This window comes from Cyrtonyx montezumae, unplaced genomic scaffold, assembly GCF_038088225.1.
Source record: "Cyrtonyx montezumae isolate F1298 unplaced genomic scaffold, pur_monq_1.0 scaffold_2, whole genome shotgun sequence".
Taxonomy (NCBI): domain Eukaryota; kingdom Metazoa; phylum Chordata; class Aves; order Galliformes; family Odontophoridae; genus Cyrtonyx; species Cyrtonyx montezumae.
In genome coordinates, this window is record NW_027071936.1 from 21,782,308 (window position 1) to 21,799,020 (window position 16,713).

A 16,713-nucleotide genomic window follows, 5' to 3' on the forward strand; every position below is an offset into this window, starting at 1 on the left:
TGCTGGGAGTATTCGGCAGTTTTTTGAAATCAACTCTTTTGTTTGTTAGGAAGGATCTGTGTCTTTGAATTTTAGCTAGGAGTTGGTTGCCTCCAGACAGGAAGGAAGTGGTCCCCCAGCACTCTTCAAGGGATGCTACATACATTAAAGCTCTTCTCATATGTTCTCCTATCTTCTTTAAAGCAGTATGAGGGATTATGATTCATACCAGCGCAAACATGTTCACTGAAGCCAGTAGGAGCTCTGCACCCATGTTGCCTTCCGTTGCCTTTCAACTCAGCATCACAAAAGAACTGCACAGCACTCATGAATGGGGTTCTGTACAAGTTGTACACCTATTCTTTATTAAGTTTGCACTGTTCTAAAACAACATAGAGAGATGATGCAGCCAAGCAGTTGTATATTTTTCTAAGTTTAAAAAAAACAAAAAGGAAACAAACCCTGAGCAACGAGGAGAGAAATACTTGATTTATATCCTGAGCAATAGCCAATTAAATCACCCCTGATTTCTCCTGACATCAGCCTCTGGGATTCCCTTTTTTTCTTCTGAACTGTGTGCTGTGAGAGAATTTCCAAAAAAAAAAAAATTGCCAACTGCTATTCAAATGATAAGTGGTGCGTGCTAATTACATTTTATATGGTGATTAATTAAAAATAACCATGCAAATGTCTAATTTAAGAGTCACTCAATTCACTAAGTCTTCCAACACTGCCTAGCTGCCCTAGGCATTTGGTGGTTAGGCAATTTATTCAAGCTTTCAAAATGTTCTCAAAATGTCTAAGATAATGAAGGTTCTTGAAAAAGTTCCAGCTAGCTCAGAACATGTAAACAAATGTTTCAGAACTGTAAAATAGCACTGCATATATTTATGTTTTTGTGCTGAGGTACTCTGTATATACATAGGAGTAGAACAGGAAGTGAGATTTTAAATCTGAGCATTTAGCTGTTTTGTGGGGTACAGTGTACAGCAGACTAATTTGTAAATCATTACCTCAAGAAAGTTGCATGTATTCTTACTTAGGTCTAACTTCTATCTTGAAATAGGAAGCTTTTAATACGTAGTGGACAAGAACTCTGCCTCAGTCAAAAATAATATAATTGTGTCAGTAGAACAATAATCTTAACTGTGAAGATTCTAATGCAGTGGATTTCAATCAATGGAATGTGCAATTGAAAGATGCATTAACAATTGTCTATTGAATGAGTGATTAAAATATACTGTATGATGAACAACTGCAGAAAGTAATAAATTGTAGTTTTCCATTTATATTAATAGAAAAAATAAAATACTGCACTCTTTTAGGATCTCCATACGATGCTTTTGTCGTATTTCATTTTTATCAACAAAAGGCTGAAGAAAGAATAAATGTGTCCAGGAAAACTGTGCACTTGATTTCATCGTTCTGCTTATGTAAGAAACAGCACTCTGACTACTACATGATTTTGCTTAGAAATAAATGCATTTTCTCCATGTCATGAGGGAAATTGCATGCTGTTTCTCAACATCATACTCTCATAGCTTTCTACTTTTTTTTAAGTCTCTCTACCTGGTATCTACATGTTTACAGCAGAGGTGAATGAGTCTTGGATCATGACAAATGTTCGCTCCTGTACATGAATAATCAATAGAGCCATCTTGGAAAAGAGAATGATGTGAGGGTGTTGTTCATGGTTTTCTGGGTCACTTGAGAATTGTTTCATCACTGAAACCTTTCCATTATATCCTAAATATGCAGCAAGTTTATCAGCAGAAATGTGTTTTCTCCACCTATTGATATAAATTTCCCTGTGTTTTGATAGAATTTTTTTTTCTTCCTTTCATTAGTGATGCTTTTGCTGTTCTCTAAATATTTTACAGATTTTGTCAGAAATTAACCTAGGTATAATAGGTTCTTGTTTTCTAGTAGTATTCTCATATATTCAAGGCTATAAATAGAGCAAAAACTTCTGTGTCAGCAGACTCCCTACCTGCAAATACTTAACGAGCATAGAAGTAAAATTAAGATACTTAATATGAAATATTTGTGTTGCTTTTATAAATATAGTTCTTGTCATTTACAATGAAATCCACAGTAGCTGAGGTTGTGTTACACTTCCCACTACTCTCTAAAAATGCATTTAGCACAGAAAAATAATTCTACTTTTAAGTAAAGTTAGCTATTTAAACAACTCAAGGAGCAGCTATATGGAATTGGGTGTAGACTATTGTTCTGATAGTTTTCCCAAATTACATGAACTTTATCTCCTTACTTGATGACCTGATAGTGGGATTGCCTGCTGTATTGTGAGACAAATTTCATAGCCTGTACAAGTGTACTGATTAGAGGACTACATAGGAAATTCTGTTATATTACACAATTTGCTCAGAAAGATGTAGGCAGACAGTTTCCACGCTCTCCAGTAATTTTTTGAGTTTGCTTTTGTACCCCAAGGTTTCCTGCAGGATTCTGTGCACTAGATGACTGGTTTGGAGGCTGTCAGGTGACTGCAATCTCTGTGAAAGCTTTCATTGTTTTGACTGTTGCTGTTGTTTTGTTTTACCCTATAATGAACCTGTTGACTAGCCTTTTCTTAGCTTTTAATTTTAGTTGAAGGCTCTTTTGTTTCTTCATTGAGCCAGGTCCTGAGTTTTCATATGGAGTATGTTTGTTTCAAATTTGCTTTAATATTGGTTAAGGTGCCAAGATGTTTATAACTTTTAGCAGAAGTAACTATTTCTCCCAGTTAAAGTTAGCTACATAAAATATCCTGGGCCACCCATAAATACAATTAAAAGTTATTCTCTGCTACTCCAGGATTGTTAAATTAGAAATTAAATTATAAAACTACTATTTTTAAACATCACTGGAAAAATGAGATAAAAGTATGATATGTAACTTAATTAAGCAAAATTCCCTTTTTACTTTTATCGTGTGATTAACTTTCCCTATCCTGAAAATTCCCCAGGCTGGTCTCCTTGTGTTAGTCAGAACTGAAGTTAAAATGAATGCCCATCAGTTCAATTTTTCTGTTAGAAAAGACATATATTCTTCTATGCATTTACTACTACTTCTCTTTATTTTTCTTATGATGGTTATTTTTTGTGTGTATGTGCATGTGCTTTTTTTTTTTCTGTTGTAACAATTTTGCAAGTATGCTTTATATCTGATACTTGACAAGTTGGGCTCTCAGCACAGAAATGATCCTATGGTCCCCTGGGACACTTGAAAACCCATTGTTTACAATGCTGAGTAAGGGATAAAGTTGCTGCTTTAGCAAGGCACAATACATTCAGTACTAATAAGGCCCTTTTTCACAGTGGTTTGTAGCACAAAGGATCTAGCTAGGAGCACGAAGCAATCATTTAGTCAAAAACATCAATGCCTTGTCTTCTGACAGAATTTACTAGGAGGATGATAAAAAACACTACATGGGAGGCCATGATGCTGCTCTATGCTAGCTCTGCTGCAGGAAGCAAACGTTAGCAGACACCTTTTGCAGTAATGGACTGCAGCTACAGGTTCATCCCTGGGGGTGGCAGTTCACCTGTGGCCATGGTTGCTTTGGACATCTGTTGACTCACTTTTGTCTCCTGAATATCAGCAACAGCTACAGTTAGTCTGTAGTGCAATGTGGTTCCAGCTATTTGCTAATTGTAATGAACTTAAATAAGACTGTTAAGCAAAATGCTATTCATCGTGCCCAAATATGACTTTTTTTTTTTTTTACCACTGGGAAGGCAGGAGGGGCACATAGAAATACTGGAATGAAATGGAGGATTTGCTAGTGTAGTGGCTTTCTGAGCTTGTTCTCTCTTTTCTTCAGAGCATACAAGTGTTATGTATCTATTAACGTATATATAAAAATATCATATATGTTTGTTTCAGAACAATAATATTGGCTGTATCTAAATCTTAGTCACTCTTCTGCTCTTAAAACATTTCCAAAGAATTTTAATAGGAAAAAAACTATATAAAAATCTGCCAGAAAAAGTACCTAAATACTCTCTGAACTCTTTTTTTTTTTATGGTCCCAGTTACCATAACAACTTGAATTGTCACTATAGTAATAATCTTTCATTATGAGAGTATTTTTTACACAGATGCTGTTCATAAGCATCCTGACCTTCAAAGTTGAAGTTCTTTAAGAATATCTTCTGGAAGTATTTCATTGTATCATAGTAAAATCTATGGGAAGGATGATTAAAACAAAATTTTCAATTTCATTTAAGTATTAAAAAAAAATCATGAGGTCTCATCTCAAATAACCAACACTTGAGGTGTAGTTTTACTGTTTCTACTCCATATTCTCTGACCTCCTTAATTTATTGGTTTATGAAAAGTATAGATAAAGATGGTTTTTGCTTGGGTGTGGGTTTTTGTTTTTCCTTTCTCACATTTATAAGGGCTGTTGTTACTTGAAAGCTGATTATTTCTATTTAAACATGTGAGAACAGAGGCTACAATTAAAGATTTTAGGTAACATTCAGTTTAAAATAACAATGATGAAATATATACATAAGTCTAATCAACAATAAATAACACATATTTATGCATATAAATATTTGTATATATTGTATAAAATGTGAATATTATGAAATTGTTGTATAAAATATTTGCCATTTCTTGTGTGGTGTAGGGGTTATGAGAGAAATGTCTCAATTTTCTCTGAAAAAAATGTTTTAACTTTGATGTAAACATATATATATATATAAATACAGTGTCCTTCCATATATCAGCTATTTCTGTCTTTGCAGGTTCTTTTCTTTCCCTTTGTGAATCTTTCTTTCGTATTTCTGTTTTATAAGAAGCTGATTCCTAGCTCTTTTTCTGGGTCTGTAAGGATAGAAGATGCTTGACCCCTGGTAGTGCAATCTGAAGAGGGACTTAGCAACAGAACCAAAGTAGTTAAAAGTGAGCTCTATAGAAAGATTTCTTATTCTTTAAAACAAACTAATAACTAAAATGAAATAGGAAAGACCTAAAAACACCAGGAGCTTTCATAAGGGTGTTTTAAACAGGTTTTTTTTTTAAATAAATGTACATGTAGACACTGGTCTCTATCAGCCTGCTAATGTTAGTTAAATGTTGCATTAAGCAGATAATAATGCAGATCAGGTATTTTTATTTCATTGAATCTGATTGTTTTTCTGATATCCATTGCTAGAATCCTCTTTTCCCCTTATGGATGCGTTCTGCCTGAGGGTTGCATGTTTTTGAGGTGGTGTCCTGAGAGACATGGCATGGAAAACTGAATCCTTTCCCTCATTTCTGAGTGTGGTTTAGAGTGCTGTCTATTTGCTGGAGGATTCAGCAATGACATTACTACTGTTCTGAAAACTGGGGATCGTTACTAATGCTTTTTACTGCGAGTCCCATCCTATAAAAGATGGGTAATAAATTTCAGGAACTTTAAGAATATCATAGAGTATTCTCTTGGAGACTTTTTTGGAAGAATGCATGCTATGTGACTCTGGAGTGGGCTGAAAATAAGTGCTGAATAGCAAATAAATTTTTTCACAGCTAGGAGTTAAGAAAATATAAGATTGAAAACTTCATTGAAGACAGTTGAAATAAGCTGCACCATAAGATGGAATTGTGAACTTTCATACTTGCTAGTTTGGAATTAGACTGCTGGAACATTTCAGCCAACCCCTTATATGGATATTTTCCTTTTTGTTGAATTCCAGTACCAGATGTGGATTCTTCAGGTATCTGTTGGTTACGATCTAATTCCTGCTGAGTATGTATAATGTTCGTGAAGTCATCCAGCAGCAAATGTTTCTCAAAGTAGAGCATAGTGCCAGTGATATTTTTTTCTCTTTACAGTTCTTTATCTGTTTTATGTATTAGGATACAAATTCCTTCTCCATGGAAATTGATGCACATTTGAATTTGTATACACATAAACATGAGCATACAGTTCTTGTCTTTCCATTTTTATAGGAGTTTAGCTATCAGAAAATACTTGTGTGTTGACTGTTGCATTTTCAGTACTTGGGCACCATCCAGGTCCAGTAGTTTCAGTAAACTGATAAATTTTTGAAGCATAATGTATCTTAAATCCGTATTCTAATACGCTATGGACTCCTACTGTTTTTGATAACATTTCCACAGCTGTAGTAACTATTGGCAGAGCTTCTGTGACTGCATAAAAAATGTTAGAATATCTTCATTCTGATTTCAAAAGTGTTTAACAAGTGCAGTGTCTCAATACTGAGCTTTTCTGGTACTAAGCACCTTTTTAGATCATGCTTTCTGCTTTAGAGTAGCCAAAGCTGTATCCTTCATAATGAGCAAATTCATTCAGCTGTTGTTTACATGCAGTATTTTTTTTCTGTTGGATTTTGTGTAGAAGGCTACAGTCTCTAATCAGGCACTCTTCATCTGAGCAATTTTAAACTTCTCTAATTCTGAATCTATTGACCTATGCATATGTAACAGTCTTATCTGGATGCCTTTTACTATCATGTGTAGAAAACCTTCAATTGTTCAGATTTTTCTAAATTAAAGACCCTCAAGGCCTGTATGTGCACTATAAATTATCATATATATATCAGGATCCTATATAATGTGTTCCTCTCTGATATCCCAAACTGCAGGAGCTGTACTACAGCCACAAATTCATGCTGACATCATAGAGACTATGAAGTGGTTATCTTCATAGGTCATTGTTCCAGTTTGAAATAATTTGTCTTCTACCATTGAGAATAAAAGTTCAACAGCAGTTACTCCAGTAGCTTTACTGGTAAGTTGTTGTTGCATTCTTTCATTTAATGTTTGGGAAAGTTTGTATCCTATACTCAACCAGAGTTTAAATACTATGCATCAATGAAATATTTGTGTACCTTGAAAGTGCCAGGATCGCATTCAGTGATGGTTAATTATCTCTGGAAACAAATATATATAACTTTGTACAATGTGCTTTCAAAATACATTCAAAGAATGTATTTTGTTCTCTTATGCACAGTCAGAGGAATTTAATGAGAATTCTGAGACTGTATGATTAACTGTATTCTTTAAGTGTGATGAGAGAGGCATATAATCCTGTTGGGCTTTAGAACTGATTTTTTTTTTTCAACAAATAAAACCAATTGGTTACAGCTAAAATGAGTTCTAAATTATAGAGTTACAAAAATGATTGCCTACATTTTAGTAGTACTGGAAATAGAGACCCAGGACACTAAATGTAGTCATACAGTTTTTCATATAGGCTTCTGAATTTCTCCATAACTTTTTGAACACTGATGTTGAAACCAGTATGAGGAACACACCAGATGATTCTAAGCTCTATTTGAAGACCTACATCTGTGTGGTCTGTAGAAGAGGACAAAATGTCCCAATAAGATAGAAGGTGTTATGGCTGTATTAGAAGGTCTGTGGTTCTGGTGGCAAAACAGAAAGACTGAATCCAGTTAAGTGCTAATGTCTCCTCCAGATCCTAGTGTTTTCTGCTGGAGGATTCTGAAGACTGGTGTCAATAGCATAGGAGATGTTTTGTGTGCTATAATGGTGATATTCTGTTCAGCTGAATCCTAGTTACCTAGTTATCTAGTTGAGTAGATGCCAGTTTTTGGTCAAACTTAGTGATCTTCAGGACTGTCTTCCTCAGGCTTTTCTTTAACATGTAAGACTAACCAGAAATTCCAAACAACGTGCCTTCCCTGTGGGTGTTTTCTGCCATGAGACAGAACTGTAGTTTTTGCAGTCTGTTTTTTTCACTAGTTAATAACAATCCACATGGAGCTGTAAGAACATCATAAAGTATTTGACCCAGGAAATCAGATTGTTAAATACCCACCAATGTCTTTCTTAGTTTGAGAGGCTTCATGTAACTTAAAGCAACAATTAATTACTGATCTAGCTACTGTGGATTTTTTAACTTGCTCTGAAATAATTTAAAATGTTCACCTGTCTGAACAGATCTGGTACAATTCTCTATAAAATCTGTTTGTCACACTAAATTAGTGGTGTAAGCACTTGCATATTATAGCATTCCCGTCACCAAGGACAAAAAGGGAGTAGGTAGATCACAGTTAACATTAATGATATTTTAGAAATGTAAAAATAGGATTGTAGTAAATAATGAAATGTATCATCCATCAGTTCTGAGCCTTAAAGGTGGTGTAACTGGAACAGTTGTTTCTCTAACTCTTGCACTAGTTCTGCAAATATGAAAACAAATAAGCAAAGACAGGAAAAACTCATTTATTAAGCAGAGATCCAACTTGGAGTAATTTCATGCCCATTTTAACAAGTATTCTGACAGAGAAATATATTTGTTACTGCTTAAATGACTACTGTTAAACTGGAAAACTATTTGTAAATATTTTGAATATTTTTTTTTATCTCAAACCACAAGGAAAATAAAGTAAAAGTTACTGGTCTGCCTTTGGACCATATACCTCCATTTACTTTAGTTTTGTTGAATTCAAGTGACATTAATGGCACTACAGGATTCATTAGCCAAGATATTGTAAGATTATAAAATTTAAAATATCACATTTCAATAATAATAATTTAAAATACCACATAAGTAATAACTTAAAAATGCTGTTTTTAATGAAGTATTTTTATCTTAGTATGGACAACTTAAAACTTACTTGCCAATGCTAACAATAAACTTTTCAAGAACCGCCTCACTAGAAATCCTTTTTCCTATATTGCATAGTCCATAGGTGACTAATTAATAACAGGAGCCAAAAGGAAGAAGGGGTGGGAGCAGTGGGGAGCTACCTGATAAATCCTCAATGACTATATAGAATCCTTTCTGTAAAACAAAGCAGTGTTTTAAGGACCTGATCTCAAACAGCATGAATGTTCTGTGCCTTTCTGTAGATATAAGATAGTCAGAAATAGTTTTAAGACTAAAAATATTTAAGAATCAGAGAAAAATTACTTGGTAGTATTTAATTAGTGTCTTAGGTGAGATTATCATGGGGAAAGGATAGGATGACTACTACTTTTTTTTTGTACAGGCACCTATAAATGATTTCACAATAATAAAAAATTCTTGATTAACTCTGAATAAATTTCAATAAAGCTAAATTAAAAGAGGAAACATAATATTAATAATTTAATACAAACAGATCTCCACATTTCTTCTGACTCTTTCATCCTTGTTTCCTAGTGACTCTGAATGCAATAAAATATAAGTAACAGGAGCTCAATTCCATAGTCATCAGGTGTAACAGCTGAGTCTTGTTCTCAAATAAGGAAGCTTGAGGTTAAATCTTTCTGAAGTTCCCCCACAACCGTGAGTATGCATTTGTTACCCTCATGTTTTTTGTTTAGATTACAGCAGAACCAAGAGCCCATTCAAGTACTTACTTAATCACAATTGTGTTATTTTCAAAAGATAGATGGTTCTACTAAGCAGAAGCATGCACAATTAAGCTTGTATTCTTGCATTTAACCTGATTTAGTGACCTACTCTAAGAATAAACATACTAAATTTGGCATTCTACTTGAGTCCTGTTGCAACATGAGCCAAAAGTTTTTCAGTTATGGAACCTACAACAGTGTATAATGAAAGTAAAACTGAAAGTACCTTGACCTAAAAGGGACATTTATAGCAGGTAAAATAGCAGGACAACAATGATATAATTCTTGGACTTTGAAGAATTAAGAACAGTATCACAAAAGGAAGACTATGGTTAATGGCACCATTAATGAGTACTTGTGAGGTAATGAAGCCTGTAGCAGTTTGCATGGCAATAAGCTAGAGCTAAGCCATTATATTCAGAACTGTATGTAGCTGAAAGGAGCAGATAGCCATAAATTCAAAGATTACTGCACAAGATATTCAGAGTTGTCCAAGAGATGTTTCTTTTTTAATCATAAACAATAGACAGTTCAAATGCCCTAGAGTGCATCTAGGGCAGTCATAAATATGCTTTAATTTTGTATTTTGTCTGATTAGTGAGGGTGATAGTTTTTATTTCACCATTAATGCTTTACTTGTTCCCCACTAATGCTATAAATGTCCAGCTTGAACCTGATTATGTTTGAAACAAGTAAATGTAAGAGAATCTGTACGGGGTATGTCATGGTATGTAGAATTTTAGCATGTTCTGTTGAAGGAGTGCTGTTGTTACAAAATCAATTATAAAAAGTTGTGTAAAATTTGTGTTAATATTTTAAAAATAAAACTTGTTAATTTTTGTGACTGTTTAGGCAATTAAACTAGTTTCTTCTAGTATTGTGAAAAGTAATTATTTTGTATGTGGAGTAGCATGCATGGGATGAGAAAGGGTGAGGGAAATGTCATACAAAAAAACCAGGATGTAAAAGGTATGCTTCATGAGAGAAAAAGTGCTCTAAGGAAATGTTTGGGAATTCCCCAAGGAAAAGTAGGTTCTTTCTAAGTACCCTACCATTTTTTACATGAATGGATTTTGAGTTGCCAATAGGATTTAATATTAAAGTTTTCAGTGTAAAATACTTTCCACGGTAAGTTGTTTTTTACTCAAGAAAAATTGCAATTCCTGATTTGTGGACAAGATTTTTCATCTGAAATGTACCATCCTAAGGAGGAATAGCATACATATGAATGCTTCTGTATTTCCAACTCCTTGACTGTCATATCTGTTTTGATCGTGAATCTTTGAAAACAGAAGGGTGCAGTTTACATCGATTTAGAAGTTTGCAAGAAAAATTGCAGTAAGGACAAGCTGATTCACATAGCATTGCTTTGGTTATAGAAGCTTGTCTACTATGTGAAGATTTTCCTGAAAGATGTCCTCAATGTTATATAAGAAAAAAATAATGAAAAATTGTTACGTTGGTTGAAACAATGAAATCTTTCAATTGTTGTGGGCAGCTAGTATTTAAGTAATGGTCTGCTCAGAAGGGGGTTAGACCTTCTGGATCTAGAGGTTCTTTCCAGCTTCAACCAACCTGAGCTTCTGCGATTGTGATTCTGTTAAGTGCTGTTTCAGTCTTAAAGAATTCAACATACACCCATAAAAAATTAGATAAGACAATTTTTAATATGATATTTAGTAGTTGCTATACATCTCAATATTTGCTTATCACTCAAGTTTTTACCATACCCCAAAGCAAAAATGCTTGAATATGACTTGCTAAAATTGACCTTTACTTACAAGTTGTGACTTTTTACATGGCAGTATTATGATAAACTGACTCTAGCTTCAGATTTATTACTCAACTCTGACCTTTGATTGTATTAGAATATTGCTTTCAACCAGCCTAAATAATAATGTCTCTGTGAATGCAAGGAACTGGCAGATCTGATATGTCAATTGCCAGCTCAATTTTCCATTCACCTGGGAGTACAGCATGTCACAGTGCTCTATTGATCTGAGAGCCATTACATTTCAGTGTTATAACTCTTCAGTTTTCCACACAGTGCAGTATAGTGCACTGTAAAAAGAGATAAAGTATAAACTGGAGTATGACTTCAGTATTTTCACCAGAAATAGATTTAATTTTCTTGAAATTATTTCTTTCTAAATTGAAACTAAGTCAAATATTTTAGAAAATGTATCAGAAAACGTATTTCTGAAGGTATTATTGCATAGCATTTTTGAAATACAGCTCAAAAAATTTTCCAGAGTGAGTGCTTGATTTTGATGTTATTGAATTGCTTCAAACAATTGCATTGATGCAAACTCATGATCCTTTTCAGTATACAATAGTAAAATATCTTGAGTTAGTGATTGAATGTACAATTCAGAATGAGGGTTATTACTTCAATGCAAATAAAATCGAGTATCTTTTTTACTAAATGCCATTATCAAGGATATATTTTGCTTATGTTTTAATTTAATAAACTCACTATCTGCTGATAGTGACTGTTTAGGTAGTCAAAGTCTTCAATTGGCAATAATTAAGAAAACACCTTTTCATTTCTGGCTATCATGCTTTAAAGGAATTACTACATTCTAGTGTAAGAATATCTTTCAGAGTTGTGTGGCACCTTCATGAGGCAGATTCTGTAGCAATCTTTCTTTAAAATCAGAACTGTTTACAGCAGGTATACGATTTCAATAGTGTTTTTGGTTACCAATACAATATTAGTGTGAAAGTAGCTGTGGTTTCTGCAAACAAATTCACTATGCAATACTTTGCAAGCAGCCATCCATCAGCAAAATAGTTGTAGAAAAAGAAATTCGCCAAGAGTTGCTTATTTCATTTGATTGATTGATCTGATGGAGCCAGTACAGCAGAAGCAGTTTGCTACTCCAAGTACTCTAAACATAATCTCACTTAAGAGGGGGGAAAAACGGGGAAAAATCAAATGTAATTTTCAGCTTTTTTGAAGACTCTTTGTCTTATTTACAAAGCAAATACTTGTTCCTATAATGATGAAGGAAATTAAAATGCAACATTTTTCAGGAAATTGCTGCTTAGCTTATTGCTATTTTATGAGCATTTCTTCCCCATGACTGAGAACGTACTTTAATTGTTCAATAAGCTCCAAGGCTTCAAGACAAAAAATCTGCAGTAAAATCAAATGATATTTAAAAAATGTGTGCTAAACAATGTGTCAGTTCATTGCACCATTTCTGGTGGTTTTGAGAGCTGAGAATTAGAGGGTCAGGTTCATTAAAATTATATTGATGTCAGATGAAGTTGAAGCAGCATTTTATTCTACAGTGTACTCAAATTCAGCAAAACATTGAAACAAATATTTTTGTGGAACTGATCACTACTCGGAATATGAATTCGTTATTCACAGTAACCCCTATCTTTCCAAACAAATTAAGAGAAAGAGTTTGCAAAACCTTGTTGTTCGAACCCTATGACAATTTATCTATGAATTTCATTTACTGGGCAGTGACAAGGAAGATGATCAGAATTCTCCATGTCTGCTCAGCCAATCAAAAATTAAAGTGGAAAGACAGTAAATCCTAGGCTTTAAAGCTCTTGAGTAGGAGTTGTTGGCAATGTACCTCAGGGAAAGTCTTTTTGCCTGTAACACACTTAGAGATTAGCAAGATTTGATAATGAAGTCTATTCCTGACAGACTGATCTGATGGCATTCCACAAAACCATTGTTTTCTTCTCCTCAAAGTATTTGTTATTTTCTTTTTGGAAGAAATGCTCCAACTTCTTCTGCCTTCAAACCAGAACACTCCTATATTGATTTTTCGCATCCAGTTGCAAAAAAAAAATCAACAGCCTCAACTGTTACTAAACAGAACCAGGACTGGTGCCTACTAGCTGAGGTTCTCCCTGTGTGTTCTATTTCTGGCTTTTATGTGTATCATTTTGATACAAAACCAGAAAATTTGACATTTCTTTTTCTTCATTGGAATTACTTATATTTCACTTTGACATATGAGATTTATAGGCCATTGTGATACTAAACTTGTGAAGCTATTCCAGAATCTTGGCCAGGATTAAAGTAGATTGGCAAAAGAGATATTATGTCCATTTCCACAAACACTTGATTTCTCTTTTTTTTTAACTTATTGCATTGCCTGTTAAACAATTCATATTGCATCACTAGAGGACCTAAAATCATTTTCTTTTAATGCCAAAATTAAATGGACTTCATTATAATGAAAATAGCTACTTTATTCTTCATTATTTTTTTTTACCCTTAACATTTGTACCACATAGCTTTCCATGTTAGTTATCTTTGTCCTATAGGTTGGATAAGAAACAGTTCCATACTAATGAGCTTATATTGATTAAGCAAATAAACTCACTGTCCCATGTCTCATCTTTCTCTTTCAGGTTGCACTGCTGAATCCTGTGCATGTTTTCTGTCAGGGGAGTATAAATTTTCTTAAGAGTAAGCACTGATTCTGCTAAATCAATGGATTTATTATAGTTCTTAAAATCAGTTGTATATATTCTGTTTTGTCTATTCAATGAGTCTGTCTATTTATCATGGTTTTTTGAGTCACTGACCACATTAGAATGAACAATCTACTGACAGGGATCAATCTTCTATATTTTGGTTACTCCATTTGATGCCTCTAACACTCAGAGATGCAGAAGGCAACTATTTCCAGATAGTTTGTATTTTTGCAGTAACATAAATACATGTGTGGAATGTGGGAAAGTACCTCTTGCAGAAATGGCTTGTTCTTTATTTTGGGTTTTCTACACTTAAACGTAACAGGCAGGTTCCCATCAACCAGCTCTAGAAACAAAGGCAGAGAAATTCCCAAGTCAATCTAACCCAAAGCTTTCTTCTCTCTCCTTTCTGCTTCAGTTTTCTCAGTAAAATGTTATTAGTGCAACTTTCTGGAAGGCAAGGTTAAGTCAGGTTGTGTAGTTCATATCTGGAGGGATCTGGTTGAGGAAGACAGACAACTTCCATGCTTCAGGGAGCATGTGGTGGCATAATTGTAAACACTGACTAGTGACTAATGAGAGGGCTGAGAGCTATGGTGAGGTTTTTGTTTTGAGGAAGACACCTTCAGGTCTACGTGGGCCAAATCTTTTCTCTCTAATTTACAGTCATTCGTTAGATCCGAGGTTTTCTGAGTTCTTGACGATCTGTTGTACAAGAAGATGCAGTTTATGACTGCTGCTGTGGTTGTATCTAGCTGTTTAATGTCTGTTCATATTTCATGTTACTTCTATCGTGTTTGTGAGTCAAATGGGTCAAATGTTAATTAGTGCAATACTATGATTGTACTGCGTGTACTTGAGTAAAGATCTACAATTTCCTTTGCTGAACTTCCTATTAAGAAATTCTCTATTGCTCTTTGAATGATTTTGTCTTTTATTTCATTAATGAGAATTTCTATTTCAAATATTTTCTAAATAATTTTTGAATAGTTCATTGCTTTGTCAGAGGCGATCTTTCACCTACTTTTTATTCAAAAGAATTTTCATTTTTTAACACAACCAAAAAGTTTCACTTCGGGTGGTCAAAGTTGTGAGGGGCTTAAGGCACTAAGGGAAATAACATCTTCCTTTCTGATGATGTTATGTAATGCACTCATTCATTTTGAAGGAAAGTTGCAAATTTTGAAATTGACTCTGATTCTCCCACTGTCATTTTTTTTTTTTACAGCAACCTCAGTACTCAATCAAAAACACTTTTCCCTGCTTTTCAGCGCATGAATTATTCTCATGTATTTTGGTATTTTATTTCATTTTAGGAAAACACAGCCACCAACTGGAAGGAAACCTTATGCTTTTCAGGACATGCAGGAATTAGCAGACTGAAAGAAACTTCTTTTCCTCTGGTAGAACTGGGTCAGTAAAGGAAGCAAAGTACTGAAGAGGTATCCATTTTTACCCCAAAGCACAAAGGGTGATCATGCTTTATTGTTTTATTCTTTCTCTGTTCTGGATGCATTCAAGTTATAAGTGGCTCAGGACGCATATAGCAAATTCTTATACTGCCAGTCTATATAGAAAGATTTATGAGCCATTCTACATCTTGATTTATCAAAGAAAAGTAAATGAACCAGCTTAAGCATGAAGCTGAAAGGTATGAAAAGCTTTGTTTTTCCTATTTATGGAGCACTGAACTGTAGGGAGCTCTAATAATAACTTGTATTAATTTTAACTAACTTTAAAATTGTGCTGACTGGTCTAATATTTAGGTACTTTCTCATTTTCAATTTCTCATCAGCCTTTAGCTTTCTGATGGAGGCACAACATTTGTTATGTTATTGTAAATTGCTAACTACAAACAGTAATGTAATGAAACTCCACCACTGATAAAACTGAGAAGGTTTTGAAAGCTTCATTTCACTCAATTAAAAATAAAAAGATATAACTTAAACCCAGTATGTTTACAAACTGTATATTTTATTAACACAGACATTTTTGGGTTGCTAGCTAAATAGGTCCAATTTTGTTAGAAAATATTGTTTTCTAAAACTATCTGTTTCTAATTCTTGTTTTCTATTTCCAAACAGTGGAATTTGTCTTGAGAAATTACCCGAGGGAATTAGAAAACCTCACAGATGTATTTAACTAATGTTTAAAATGTACAGCAGCTGAAATAGAGAGTTGTCTGTTGAAGTGATCTTTAGACTTTTGTAAGCAGAACTGTTTTGGAAAGGCACAGGGGGTGTCATAATGTAGACAGGATGCAATGCCTGGTGTATTTTATTGGGGAGCTGAAGAAGAGAGTGTCTCCTCTGCAGATAAGTTTAGAAAACTACTGCTGGTTTATGGGGATCCTGAACCCACCACTGCATGGATTGATGCTGCTTCAATTTTCACTTATTTTAAGCGGAATTCTTAAGCAGAATTACTTATGACCCGCAAGTGTGACAGCTCTTACTGCTTTCTTTAGCCATTGTTCTATATTTTGTTGTCATGAGTGAAATTCATTGAGAAGATGATGGTCATGGAATCACTTGACAATCAATCATATTGTCAAATTAAAACCTGAATGGGACATATGCTACTTGCTGACCCTCTTCCAAGGACAAATTTTACCTTTTTCTGCTCAAATTTCTGATTCTTGTTTCTTTGTAAGAAATAATCTCTCTCAGGCGTCCTTTGTTTTTATTTGTTTTTGGGTTTTTTATCTAGAAATGGCTACACATTTTTACACTTTACTAAAGAATGTAACAAGAATACTGGTAAGTATCATCTTTCTTATATCTTAGAGAGATTGGTGAGGGGAAAAAAAGAAGGAAATACAAATAGACTGGCACTTCATAATGCCTATTTGTAAATAATACCCTCAAAATCATGTTCATCCTTTTTTCTGTTCTGTTTCAATATCAGCATATGCTTTAGGGGAATGCTACAAAAATATTAATCTGTTATTATCACTTTTTC